The 14,431-nt window shown below is 37.0% G+C and overlaps 1 protein-coding gene across 1 annotated transcript in view; it reads left to right on the top strand.

The window, feature by feature from the left end:
- TMEFF2 (transmembrane protein with EGF like and two follistatin like domains 2) overlaps positions 1 to 14,431 on the top strand; it is a 277,909-nt gene that overhangs the window by 248,478 nt on the left and 15,000 nt on the right. The window lies entirely within an intron of this gene.

The raw sequence follows: 14,431 nt of genomic DNA, 5'->3' as shown, positions 1-14,431 counted from the left end.
AACTTTTACAGCATATACCACACTCCTTAGAGGCTTCCCAGGTGGCTCAATGGGTAAAGAATCTGCCTGCAATGCAAGAGACATGGGATCAATCCCTGGGTCAGGAAGATTCCCTGGAGGAGGGCATGGAAACCCACTCCAGTATTCTTGCCTGGAGAACCATGGACAGAGGAGTCTGGTGGGCTACAGTCCATAGGGTCAAACATACAGTCCATAGGGTCACAAAGAGTTGGACCTGACTGAGTAACTGAGTACACACACTCCTTAATCTATGTCCTCTACCTCCATAAACTGCCAGTTTCACTACAAGCCATGCTCTGAATTCCATCTGACTTTTTGTATGTATTATTCCAACATGGAGTACTCATTCTTCTTTCATTTGTCTAATTCTTATTCATCTTTCATGTTTCAGCTTAGACACCCTTCCTCCAGGAAAGATGATAACAGCCAATTTTGTTTATTAAGAGTTTACTATGTGCCAGGCACTGTGCTAAATGCTTCTTTACACTTAAAATCTCATTTACTTATTACACATATTAGTTTAAAACAGCTATAATTTATTGGGTACTTACTGTGTGCCAGACATTGTTATAAATGTTTTACCAACATGTATAAAGGTTAAATAACTTGGCTGCAGTTACAGTGTTAGAGCGTAGAAAAAAATCAGAATTGAACACAGACAGTCAAGCTCCTAAGCCTGAGATCTTATTGCCTCACAAGTGTTAACAGGTAGTACCATTATCTCAACCATTTTAAAATTGAGGAGAAGGAGGCCTTTCACTCCCCACATTCACTGTGGAGTCCAGGCATTTCTGAATGCTCTTTGACCCTTATCTTTACCCAGTTATCACATGGCTTTGTGTTTGCCTGTTTGCTTTTCTGTTTCCTTCTTTTTCAATGAGGAAATGGAGGCCTTGAAGAGTGAAGTCATTTGCCAAAGAAAAGAAAAAAAAAGGTTAACAATAAAATGGCTTCGCTGAGACTGAGCTTGACTCTCTCTTCCAAAGTCTGCTTTTTTTTCCTCTTCAGACAACTCATAAATGCAAGCCAGGGCATTTCTCTGCAGACATGCATTTCCATGAAAAATGAAAGCAAAGGGACACAAAAGGACACAGAGAATATTTAGTTCTAGGTCTATTGCTCCATACTTATTTAGTTCCTTTAGATTTGTTTGAAAACTTGATGATGATATGTTTGGTTTTGACGAAAACCAAAGCATTTACTAAGTGCTTATTATTTGTTAGTTATTGTTCAGAAGATTTTATATGGATAGTTTCTTTTATTCCTCACTATTACCCCATGATGCAAATACTTGGTCATCCCCTTTTTATATATAAGGAAACTGATCCATCAAGGGGTTATATGACTTGCTCTAAATCCCACATGGTTAGGTACAGGAGCTAGATTTGGAACTCAGTTTGACACAGCTCTTCATTGGTAGGAGAAATGAGATTCTTTTCAATGTTACCAAAAATTCACTGTCAATTACTAAAAACTATTTGACTTATATAGGATATAAATTGTATATTATGAAACTAATAGCAAACATGCCTTATGTTCACTACCCCTCAGAGAATTCTGAGAAATACTTAGAGAATAAGAGAGAAATTATTGCACCCAAAGCATTTTATGCTCATCTTTTGCTCCTAATTTCTTTGGAATGACCTAGCTTGAAAAGATGATAAAGGGCTTAGATGGGTCCAACTTTTTTTAGCAGAAAGACAGATAGGATCTTGAGGCTCTGGAAAGCTGTTCCTCTGCTAGGCATACTTCATCTTTCCTATATAAACTGATCTCTGTTAATTCGTGCAGAAGATTCATTGTTCCAAGACTCAGATGAAGATCCCTCCACCGTGTGAGTTTAAGCCTAGAGGGGTTCTGAAAGGATGCTTCTAGCCACAGATAGGAGATGGTAGTATTTGCTTCTGATGACCCAAGAACAAAATAAAAATAGAAATATTAAAGGAATATTTAATATTTGAAAACAACTAGCCCATCCCTGCTACTGCCAACTATGACAGGAAAGATTGTGGAGCTCCAAGGGCATGTAAATCCACCAGTCAAGTTTGGGAACTGGGGAGTGTTACTTAAAAACCATATAAGAACATGAAGATGACAATGAATATTTAAAAGCATTTCAGTAGGCTGAGGGAAGAAAGATTTCAAATTTTTACTCTGAGAGAGTGTTAATAAGTGATAAATACCTTTGAATATACTCAATCTAAACTGAACAAGTAAAAATAACATCTCAAATGAGAAGACCTAACCATTCCTTTTTAAGCATCCCCCCACCCAAAAAAAGAATCACTTGATGACCTTTATTTTTCAAGAAGTGTGTATTTTTATGGTAAAAATAAAACCTATTTATTATATAAAATTATCTCTTCTATCAAGAAATATTTGTTGTAATTATCACTGTCAAAATTGGGGTGAATTTCACTGTAGGTTTTTATGTTTTTCACACATTATACATCTTAGTATCTTACTCATTTTTCTATGTCATCCAAAAAACTTCATAATTTTTCTAGTTGAATAATATTTTATCATATAGTTATGCTACAAATTACTTAACTATATTCTACTATTGCTGAAATTTAGGTCATTTCTCAGTTTTCATTTTTATAGAGGATGTTGCTATTGATTTATTTATAGCATGAGTCTGTGCCTGCTTCTGAGGCTCTTGATATATGATACCATAGTAGGTTTTCAATGTTTGTACCATTTTCTCTCTCACTGATGATATTTCAAATTCTTGTCTCTGCACCATCTATCCCTGGCCCCATCCAACATAAGATGTAGATTACAACTTCTCTCCAGATAGATTAAATGGCCTCCTTATAGCGTACCATGCTAAACAATTGGACCATCGTACTTTTTAAGATCAGCTTTTAGACATGGCCTGATATGCAAAATGAATGCCTTATCCATGGCCTAATCTAAGTGCACAGACACAAACAATTCAGGTAGTAAAAAGACTGGACATAAATGTTGATAGTAATTTTGTTTAGGGTGTAAACAATGAGGGCTTTCTATCCTTCTTTTACTTTCTATATTTTCCACTATTCTTAAATCAATGTGAAATGCTTTTATAATGAAATTACCCTATATACTTTAAGGGAAAAAGAAGTGTAGAACTAAGCAATTTAGCCCTCAAAAACACACAAGCTTCACAATGAATGATACACAGTTTCCTGTTAGTAAGTGAAATACCGATGCTCATAACTATACCCACAAATTCAAGTGAAGGAGAAAGACAATCATAGGAATCTCTCCAGGCAAAAAAACATTTCTGTCTCAATTATCTGTATCTTTCAGACAAAATTGTTTTCTGGTCTGGAATTATCCAGATGACTGCCTCTTTCATTTTTCCCCTTAAGTCTATATGTACAACTCTGACAATTCTTTACCATTGAAAAATTGTGATGAAAACAACAGATTAAAAAAGAGAACACAGAGAAAAATTTGTTGTGGGTGTATAAGATTTCTCTATACTCTCTTTGTAGAGTTTTTTTTTTATAAATCTAAACTATTCTAAAATTTTAAAAATTATTTCAAAATGAGAACACGTGGTTTCTGGGGCTAGCTTTATGCCCCATGACCCACTGTAAGACATTAAGGAATAACTGAATGTTTCTGATCTTCATCCTCCAATATATCAAGGAAAAAATATACGCCCCCCCCCCCCCCAACACACATGTTTAAGTTAACATTTAGGGATGTTGCAGTCTCAAGTAAAACAATAGCTATAAAAAACTTTTAAAAATGCAAATAATTAGAAAAAGATAATAATGTAATTGAATAATCTTTTGGCCTAAATAGAATTTATGTTACATAATGGGAATTGAAGAGAGCAAATCTACATACTTATCTTTAAATAACTTTTATTTTCTCATAATAACTTTTTCAAGAAGAGAGGAAAATGCTTTACTTAAAAGCATTCCTCACTGATATTTCTTCATAGTCTAATTTTCCTCTTTCATTTTATGATATTTATTATCTTGCCTTTAAATTTACACCTCCACATCTCTCATAGACCATTATAAATGTCCTTCCTAGTTTAGATATCATGAAGATGTCCTTTTAATAATCCTAAATTTGCTTAATGTTATTAAGAGACATTCACTGCTGATCATTTTCCTTCTAAACAATTAATTTATTTCAGTTAACATCAATTCTATTGGAGAGATACCCAATCATAAACAGAGTTTTCAATTCCGTCTCAAAAATCAAAATCAGAGATCTGTCATGTTTATAGATCAGAGCTCAATTGTTTTTCTTGTAGTCTTCTCCATTATACAAAATGGCACTACCCAGATGTTCAAGCCAAAATCCTAGTCATCTTTGATTTACTCCTTTCATTTTGCAATACACCAACAAGTCATGTTCAGTCCACCGCCAAGATCTATGCAGAATAGAAGTTTTTTTTTTTTTTTCTCCTTCCATTGCTACTAAAGTCCAAGACTTGGACAGACTTTTTCCTACACCATGTGATGGTCTCCTATTTGTACTCCCTGCTTCCTCTGTTTTCCCTCAATGATGTCTTTTCCAACCAGTCAGATCTACTTGAAACTATCCAAATGATTTCTCATTGTGCTTGAAAGTAAACCGAGACTCCTTAATGTGGCATACAAAGTTCTACAAAGTAAGAACCTTGCTGTTCTCTCCTCTCACTTTGGCTCTCTTTACTCCTCTGGGAAACCCTCTTCTCTAGCCACAGTGCTGGCTCCTGGACTATCAGTTTTTTCTATTAGAGTCTTTTTCTTTGTGTGCCACTCACTCGGTGGACTCGTCACCTATCCAGCTTTTTCTCATCCTTCCTTCTTCAGTACCTTTACCTTACCTCTTTAAAACAAACCTGCAACCCTATTCTGCTATATCTGAACACCTTATTTTTCCTGTAACATTTCTAATTTAGATGCAAGGTTTTTGTTTTTAATTTTGTATATTCCATATATAATATGTATGACTTTGATGAGAGAAACTTTAAATCCCCACAATGTACTCTGTTACCTATAACATTTGGCACATAGGAGGAGATCAGGAAATATTTTTTAAGTGAATGAATAAATTGATGAACTAATTAGGTACAGTACAGGTAGGAGCAAAGACTAGTAAATTTCAAGACCTCATAAGAGAAAACATGTTTCTTACCTTTTTTGGATCCAAAAGGTTATATGGTCACACACCAAGAGCCAGAAGTTGTGGGTTGATATTGTTAGCATTGACTACAGCAAAAGGAAGGGGTGTTTAAATCACCTAGGTCACACTCAACTCTTATCTCTGGATAAAGCCACTTGTGGTTTTCCTGTTTCAAAAGAAATAGTTCCCTGTAAGCCCTGATTCTAAGTGCCAGCTATTTTATTTCTGATGGATAAATGAGGTTTTGACTCTCTCAAATTCAAATTTGTACATGTTTTATAACCCCTATTGATTTCTTAAGTGGTTAACCATGTACTTGGGGAGTGTAAATTATACACTGGGAGGGTGTCAGACCTGTTAAAAGGTAAACTGAGACTATGAGACCACAAAGTACCATTTAGTTAACTAATTTCAGGTCCTAAATACTGTCCACGTGGAAAGAAACTGTTAAGATCCACACCTCATCCTTAACTATTTCTAAAGCAGTTTTTGCACTCAAAGTTATCACTGACTAGAAATGAAGGAAGTATCATGAGAAATCAATTGTTCAAAACTGGAAAGAAGGAGAGAGTGAGAGAGAATTCATCGCTATTTAGAATATCTAAGGAATGAATTGTCTTAGATTAAAAACATTTGTACTTAACCAAAGGATAATGCTTTAAAGATGAGAACACTTAATGTACAAATTTTCTTAATAGAGTACTCAAATTCTCATCCTTCTTAAAGAGAAGATGCTAAACAAACTCCAGCATTTTCTTAATGGCTCAGAATTGCATAATAGCATCCGTAATTCAGGAATTTTGAAAATGCAGATAGAGATAATGTGGGAGATTACACTCCAGATGTGACCTGGAATTTCGTTGAAAAAGTCATTGATGTCAGTTTGCTTCTTGGTCATTTGCTTCTTTCTAATAAAGGTAAAATGCGGTATCACTTGCTATATAACAAAATAAACAATGTAAGATAACTGCCTTTCTTATAAGATGAATTAATAAATAAAAAAATGAATTCAGACCCTTTCATCAAGTTGCCCTAGCTTCTCAAAAATTCTTCTTTACAGTGGCTAATAGCCATACCTTGACACATCAGCACCTTCAAAACATAATTTATATGTTTCCAATGCAGTGAACCATAGATATATAGATATGTCAGCATAAGCCTAAACTAGGGGGATCATAAAATTTACCACCCTAAGTAGGAAACTTTTGAGAGTGAAAGGAGGCATTGTGAGTCATTATGCTGGGAAAATAAACACAAACCAAGATTGTACAGGTCACATACTAGCTGAACCCAATCTGTCAGCTCATTTTCATTAATTCCATATGGACTATTAAAAAGTGTATTTTATCAGTGTGTCTGGTTGCTAAATGGTAGTTTTATTAGCTTGCTAAGGCTGCCATAACAAATTACCACAAACTGAATGACTTAACAGAAATTTATTATCTCACAGTTTTGGAGGGTAAATTCTGAAACTAAGGTGTTGGTAGGGCCAGGTGCGTGCACAACAATGTTAAGTCATTCAGTTGTGTCCAACTCTTTGGGACCCGGTGGACCATAGCCCACCAGGCTCCTATGTCCATAGGCTCTCCAGGCAAGTATGCTTGAGTGGGTTGCCATGCCCTCCTCCAGGGGATCTTCCTGACCCAGGGCTGGAACGTGTGTCTCTTATGTCTCCTGCAATGACAGATGGGTTCTTTACCACTTGTGCCACTTGAAAAGCCCTGGTAGGGCCACACTTGGTCCAAATTCTCAGAAAACCGTCCTCTGCCTTTGCCAGCTGTGTGGTCCCTCCATTCCTTGGCTTATAGTAGCATGGCTCCAATGTCTGCTTCCACCTTCACCTGACCTTCTATTGTGTGTCTTCTTATAAGAACCATCTTATAAGAACACCAGTCTTTGGATTTAGGGTCCTGTCTAATCCAGTATGAGAGAATCTGAACTAAGTATTTCCCAGTGAGCTTACACTCTGAGGTTCCAGATAGACATGAGTTTTTGGAGGACATTATTCAACCCAATGCAGTAACTAATAAAATATTTGGTTAATATTTTACCAAATAATCATTAGCTGTAAGATTTTATTGACAATAAAACAAATGTATAATACTGAACAATGAAAAAGATTTATTCGCTGGTATTTTCATGTCTCTATAACAAGTTAAACAGAGAAACCACACAGCAACCTATGATGGATTATCAAATCATCAAAAGGTTTATTTTAGAAAGCAATACCACCTTAAATAACAGTCTTTGTTGTTGCTATTCAGTCACTAAATCATGTCCGGCTCTTTGCAACCCCATGGACTGCAGCACGTCAGACTCCTCTGTTCTCCAATATTCCCAGAGTTTACTCAGATTCATTGATTTGGTGATGTTAAACCATCTCATCCTCTGTTGCCCCCTTCTCCTTTTGCCTTCAATCTTTCCCAGCATCAGGGTTTTTTCCAATGAGCCGGCTCTTCACATCAGGTGGCCAAAGTATTGGAGCGTCAACTTCAACATCAGTCCTTCCAATGAATATTCAGGGCTGATTTCTTTTAGGATTGACTAGTATGTTCTCCTTGCAGTCCAAGGGACTCTCAAGAGTCTTCTCCAACACCACAGTTCGAAAGCGTCAATTCTTTGGCACTCAGCCTTCTTTATGGTCCAACTCTGACATCCATACATGACCATTAGAAAAGCCATGGCTTTGACTATATGGACCTTTGTCAGCAAAGTGATGTCTCTGCTTTTTAATACACTGTTTAGGTTTGTCATAACTTTCCTTCCACTGAGTAAGCTTCTTTGAATTTCATGGCTGTAGTCACCATCAGCAGTGATTTTGGATCCCAAGAAAATAAAATCTGTCACTGTTTTCACTTTTTCCCCTTCTATTTGTCATGAAGTGATGGGATTAATGCCATGAACTTAGTTTTTTGAATGCTGAGATTCAAGCCAGCTTTTTAACTCTCCTATTTCACCCTCATCAACACATTCTTTAATTCCTCTTCACTTTCTTCCATTCGAGTGGTGTCATCTGCATATCTGAGATTATTGATATTTCTACTGGCAATCTTGATTCTGGGTTGTGATTCATCCAGTCCAGCATTTCCCATGATGTACTCTGCATAGAAGTTAAATAAGCAGGGTGACAATATACACTGTTGTCATGCTACTTTCCCAATTTTGAACCAGTCAGTTTTTCCTGTCTGGTTCTAACTGTTGCTTCTTGATCTGCATATACGTTTCTTAGGAGACATGTGAGGTTCTCTGATATTCCAATCTGTTTAAGAATTTCCCACAGTTTATTGTGAGCCAGATAATCAAAGGCTTTAGTGTTGGCAATTAAACAAAAGTAAATGTTTTTCTGGACATCTTATTCTGCTTAAATACAAAGATACTTGATTCATAGACATGTTGCCAAGACATCATTGAGAAATATCATCAAAACAGAATAACTTTAAATACCATGAAACTGTTCAGAGGCTATGCTATGTTCAGAAATTACTTCTTAGAAAAAACTACAAAATTCTGTCTTAAGGGTTGACTCCATGACTTTTTCAATATCAATTTTATCTAACATGTGTATTTAAAATGTCAAACCAACTTTCAGAAATACAGCGCAATCAATTGCATTTGTTTCTTAAAATTATTTTATATTATCCTTGAACAGTTAGAAGAGATAGTTTACCTTCTAATGCTCTCAATTAGAGATTCTCATTCTCAATGAGGATCAATTATATTAATTTGGTCAGGTACCAACATATGGCAGTAGTCCAAATTTATAAATGACTCTAAATTTATACTGTAAATTTTCTGACTGTCCTTGTTGGGCCATGAGATCATACAGGAGAAATGTGCAAACCCATCAACCTGTCAATTGCCTACACTTGCTCTTCCAAGTCATTTATAGATCTCTTTCTTTTCTTTTATGGTTAGCAACACATTTTTGCCCTCCAGCCTTTTGCCTTTCACTGAATAAGCCTGAAGTGCATAGCAAATATGACTTTCTCCTCTGCATCTAATTCTGTCACACTGAATATATCATGCTACTGAGTGAACTAGAGTTCTTCACCAGATTGTACCTTACCTTGTCACTTAACGTAGGGACTATCTGTGTCTGCACTGAAGTGCAGCTGGTTCTTTGATGCAACAATTAAGAGGGACTAATCTTTTAAAAGCTACCACACTAAGGTACAGGTGGCTTCCAAATATATTGCCTATGCCTGTCATATTCGTTTTTCATTCTGCTGATTGAACACCCACTTTTACTACTTTTTGTTCTATACACTTGAGCTGTTACAGTAAATAATATAGTCTCTGTGCCAGGAGAAATAATCTATTGCAAAGTTTTCTCATGTCTTTAAATGGATAACAGGTGTGTAAACTCATCGATTTACCTTAGTTGTCAGTTGGCTGTGGTGACTGGAGTGCCCAGGCTTGATGTATCTTCCATTTGCCTAAACCAAATCTCATGCTTTTCTATGTATGTATTAATGTGAAAAATTTGGAGATGCTATGGTCTATTGCAATGTTTCTCAGAATGGAGTCTGATGGAATAGTCCCACAAAATGTTCCTAAATAGAAGATGGAAGCTTCCTAGACAGATGAGTTTAGGATCACTCCATAATATGTATCCTTTCTAGGCATCTCACAATGCAGTTTAGCCTTTGAGACACTCAGAAAACAAGCCATAAAGAAAACATATAAGTGTTTAATCCACTCTTTCCCAAACTTCTTTGACTATAGAACTCCTTTTTCCATGAACCCTGCTCCAGAAGTAGCACTGTGTCAACAGAGCTCCCCTTGGTAAACACTGGTCTGAAGAGTTGTGCTCATTGTCCTTAAAGCCTGTAATTTAGAAGCAAGGGTGTCTGTCTTGCCCAGCCCAAGAAACTTGAGAGATTTCCCTCCCCGGCTGCCCCATTCTTGTGCTGTCAACACCTGCTGTTTGTTGCAGCGTCACCTCTCTCCGTTTTCATAGAGCCACAAATGGTGACATTGCTTCCATTTATTCTGTCTTCTTTCCTGCTCTATTGCTTCTCTTATAATTTTATCTTTTCTACAGATGAGCTGAATGTCTAACAATATCACCAGTTGTCCAAAGCTTCTTTATTCCTATTTGGAAATCAAGCCAATCACAATTCTTTATATAATCCATACCTTTTCTCAGCTGTGGCTATTTGTTTCTGTATCCAAGAGAATGCTTCATTTGGTTTCACACAGGGAATTAATTCTTGTTGCTATTCTGTTAGCTGCCTAACAGAGCCATTTGTGAGAGTTGGTCTCAGGATACCTAGGAATTGACAACATTTAGAAGTCTCTCACAGATGCTGGCATTTTTTGCAGACACATGGCCTATTCTTTGAGTGCTGTGTTCTCAAAAGAGGCACAGACATTCTAAAATAAAATGAGTTGGTAAGGCTGACTACCAAAATCAAGGAAAGCTTGATAGCTGAAGGCCCCTGATGACTTCTCATCACATCCAAGGCAGGTATGGACAGAGCAGCACTGGGAAAGACACTGCTCACACACTCCCAGACGTGGAGCAGCTGGCTGAGATCAGTTCTGCAGGTGAAGCAGCCAAGACAGACTTGGGGCCACAAAGGTGGTGCAGCGCCAGTGTCAGTGTAGTTATCAGGGGAAGCAAGCAGGATCCAGGGAGTGGGAAAACCTAGCACAAGCTGGTCAGAGACAGAAAGATGAGACACGTCAAAAGTATTGTCATCTAAATCATCTGAACATCAGAATTTCCTGGGGTCCTTTTTTGAAAGACAAAATTCAGATCCTTCAGCTGGTGATTCTGATTCAGTTGATCAGGACCAACTGAGCCCTGGAAATCTATTTTTGACAAGCAGTTAAGGTGTATCTGCTTTAGAACAAGCAACATTACCCTTAAAAGAGGAATTTGAGGACACTAACCAACTCATTAAATTTTGTCATTTATGAGAAATCACAGTAGAATTGTATTTATACAAAACTCACACACAAGTATACACACACTTCTGTGAGGGTATCAAAGTATCCAGGATGTCTCCTAAGATGTTGTAACACGCCAATGCCAAGGTTCTATACCTGTAAATGTTCAGGTATATAGCATTGCATAAATATCCCCCACTGTGGTTGTCTACAATTTCTAGGCTAGGCAGGTTATTAATGTTTAGAATTAAACATTAAACTTCAATATTCCACTTAAATATTATATGACATTTCTAGCTATTTGAAGTTCTTTTCCCACAATTTTTAGAGCTTATTTATTTCTTTTATTTTTCCAGAAGAGAAGTTCAGTTATAAAGCTGTTTCCATAGAGAATTTTGCATTTATTCCTAGTGTTTTCTCAAGTACTTCTGAGACTCTCACAAAAGTCTGTTAAAGAATAAAAACTATACCCTTTGTTCTTTAGTTTAAGAAACTATAAAAGCTCTCCAATTCTTTTCAGAGTGCTCTTGTAGAAAACCAAGCTGATCGCTAGCCATATTCATAACAATATCATTAAGTTTATCTGCACTTACAGTTTTGGTGTTTACCACCTGTTAGTTTTAAGTATGAGAATAAATGCATGGTCATATTCAGAAAAAGGCAACTAAGGAAAATGTTTTATTAATTTATAATCTTAGTTCTTATTCTGAAATGCAGTTGCCTGTGTTGTGTTTTGTTTTTAAAATGTTTCCTTTTTTGATATCCTGAAAAAGTTCAACCATCATTTCTCACTTCTGGATAATACTGTACATAACAGTGTGAATGATCAGATTGTTGTTATTGTTGCTCAGTCACTAAGTCATGTCTGACTCTGTGACTCCTCGGACTGCAGCACACCAGGCTCCCCCATCCCTCACTCTCTCCCAGAGTTTGCTCAAATTCATGTCAATTGGGTTGATGATGCTATCTAACCATCTCATCCTCATCTCATCTCATCTCATCTCCACCCTCTTCTCCTTTTGCCTTCAATCTTTCCCAGCATCAGGGTCTTTTCCAATGAGTCAGCTCTTCACATCAGGTGGCTAAAGTACTGGGGCTTCAGCTTCAGCATCAGTTCTTCCAAAGAATATTCAGGACTGCCTTCCTTTAGGATTGACTGGTTTGATCTCCTTGCAGTCCAGGGAACTCTCAAGAGTCTTCTCCAGCACCACGATTAGAAAGCACCAATTCTTTGCCACTCACCCTTCTTTATGGTCCAATGCTCACAAGTGCATAACTACTGGAAAAACCATAGCTTTGACTGTGGAGACCAGATTAGAATTTATGAATTCAGAATTGGCCACACATGGTTCCAGTGTGGTTTCTGAGGGAGTACACACACATGGACTCCATTTTTCTACCCATAAGAACTAGATTGTCCATATCCTTCAGTCATTGCATGAAGGTGATTATAAATGCTTTGTTTAGAACCACACCTCCTTTGTTAACAGAGGGAATACTATTTTAAAAGCCAGGTGATATACTCATGCCTCCACTAGTCCCACCGGGAACTGTAGAAAGAAAGACCCTCATCCCTTTCTCCTGATCCATTTCTACAGGGTGTGTAGCCCTACTTCTCAGCAGAAATTCTTTTCTAAGGCATCTCTCACTCGCCGCTCATTTTCTGATGCCATTCTCACCCTAAAAAAAGTTATTCCCATGTCACAATGTTAAGATTCTTTTTCTACTGATATAAATTCTGGATGTTTCTGGCAGCTTCTCTATGCTGGCAACTGTGGTAAGAGGATAACCTAGACAAAAGGTAATTTTAAAAAAAAATATGTGTTCATCATCTTCCCTGTGCTATGGTCTGTGATAGGCAAGGAGACCACAACAGTAAGATAAACAAGACAACAATACTTGCCTTTAAAAAGGAGTTTCTAAACTCATGCATCAGACAGACAAGTAAAGGACAATGAAAATTTGGTGTGAAAAGTACTAGGAGAGGGGAATGATTTTAAGAAAAGAAGGCAGTGAGTCCAGAATGAGTGGGCAGGGGAGAAGTACAGAAGCTCCTCAGAGGATGTAATGTCAGTGATGAGACCTGAATGATGAGTAGGAGTTACATAGATGGATGATAAAAGGGGGAAATGAATATTCCCAATAAAGGAAACTGCATATGGAAAGTTCCAGAGGGCAGAGAGAAATTTCATATAATGAGTGTAGGAGGATGCAAGAGAATTACAAGGGGTGAGAGTGGAAAAGCTGGAACAGATTTTGAACAACCTTCTAATTAATGTTAAAATTTAATTCATTGGAGGAGTAATGAGGAATAACAAGAATTGTTTCTTTGGGAGTTTTTAAGCAGGGTCATTATACATCCATGTTTTTCTTCTAGAAGCATCACTCTGGCTCTAGTGTGGAAAATTGACCCAGAGAGGGCAAGACTGAAGATTAGCTGATAGTGATGGTTTGATCTTAGAGAATAGCCACCAAAATGTAGGGAAATGAAGGAACTTGGTAGATACGTAAAAAGCAGAAACTATAGGACTTGGTGATTTATTCAGAATTTGAAAGTGAAACCCAGATTTCTGGTTTGTGTTAATGAGTGGATGGATATGCCTTGCCTAAGAAGTAGAAGAAGGAGTGGGAGAAGCTGATGAGTTTGAGATGCCTGTGAGATGTTTGGGACTTTAATGCATAGATATGAAACTCTATGAAAGTGTGATCATTTATTAAAAGGTGTTCTGAGCTGGCTAATCAGAATCTGGAAGTCAGAGGCATTGAGGTTACAATAGAAGCCTTGGGTGAGTATGAATGAGCTCCCTCTCTGAGAATATTTAAAGTGTAAAAAGAAAAGAACTTTAGAAAAACACCAATACTTTAAGAATTAGTTGGAAACAAAGAGCGCACAAAATAGGCTATGAAGGAACAACCAAAAAAAAAAAAAAAGAAACAAGAGGTAGATGATATGGAAGCCCAGGGAAGAGAAGGCTTCAAAAAGAAAGAAGTGGTCAGCTGTATCAAATTACTGATTACTAAAAGATTGAGACAGTTGAGGTCTGAGAAGAATAACTAAATTTTAGCAACAAAGATGTTGTTGGCTGACCTTGTCATAGCAGGTTCTCTGAAGTGGTGACCAGAGAGCATGGTGGGTTAAACAGTGTGTGAGATCTAGCTCATGAAGTAAAGAATGGGAGCAGAGATAGCACTCTTAAGAAGTTCAGCAGTAAAGGGTGAAAAGGAGACAAGAGGTCTACCAAGGGACATGGATTGAGAGAGGTTGGTGAATTTTTATCTTAAGATGGAAGATACTTGAAAATATTTAAATACTGATGGCTGGGAGCAAAGAGTAAAAATAAGTTAAAGATATTGGAGAGAAAGGAAATAATTGATGGAGAGAACACTTGAAGGGGAT

The sequence above is a fragment of the Bos indicus x Bos taurus genome, chromosome 2 (assembly GCF_003369695.1).
Source record: "Bos indicus x Bos taurus breed Angus x Brahman F1 hybrid chromosome 2, Bos_hybrid_MaternalHap_v2.0, whole genome shotgun sequence".
In the NCBI taxonomy this organism is placed as follows: domain Eukaryota; kingdom Metazoa; phylum Chordata; class Mammalia; order Artiodactyla; family Bovidae; genus Bos; species Bos indicus x Bos taurus.
Note: the sequence above shows the minus strand (reverse complement) of the source record. Positions and strands in the feature narration are given on the sequence as shown.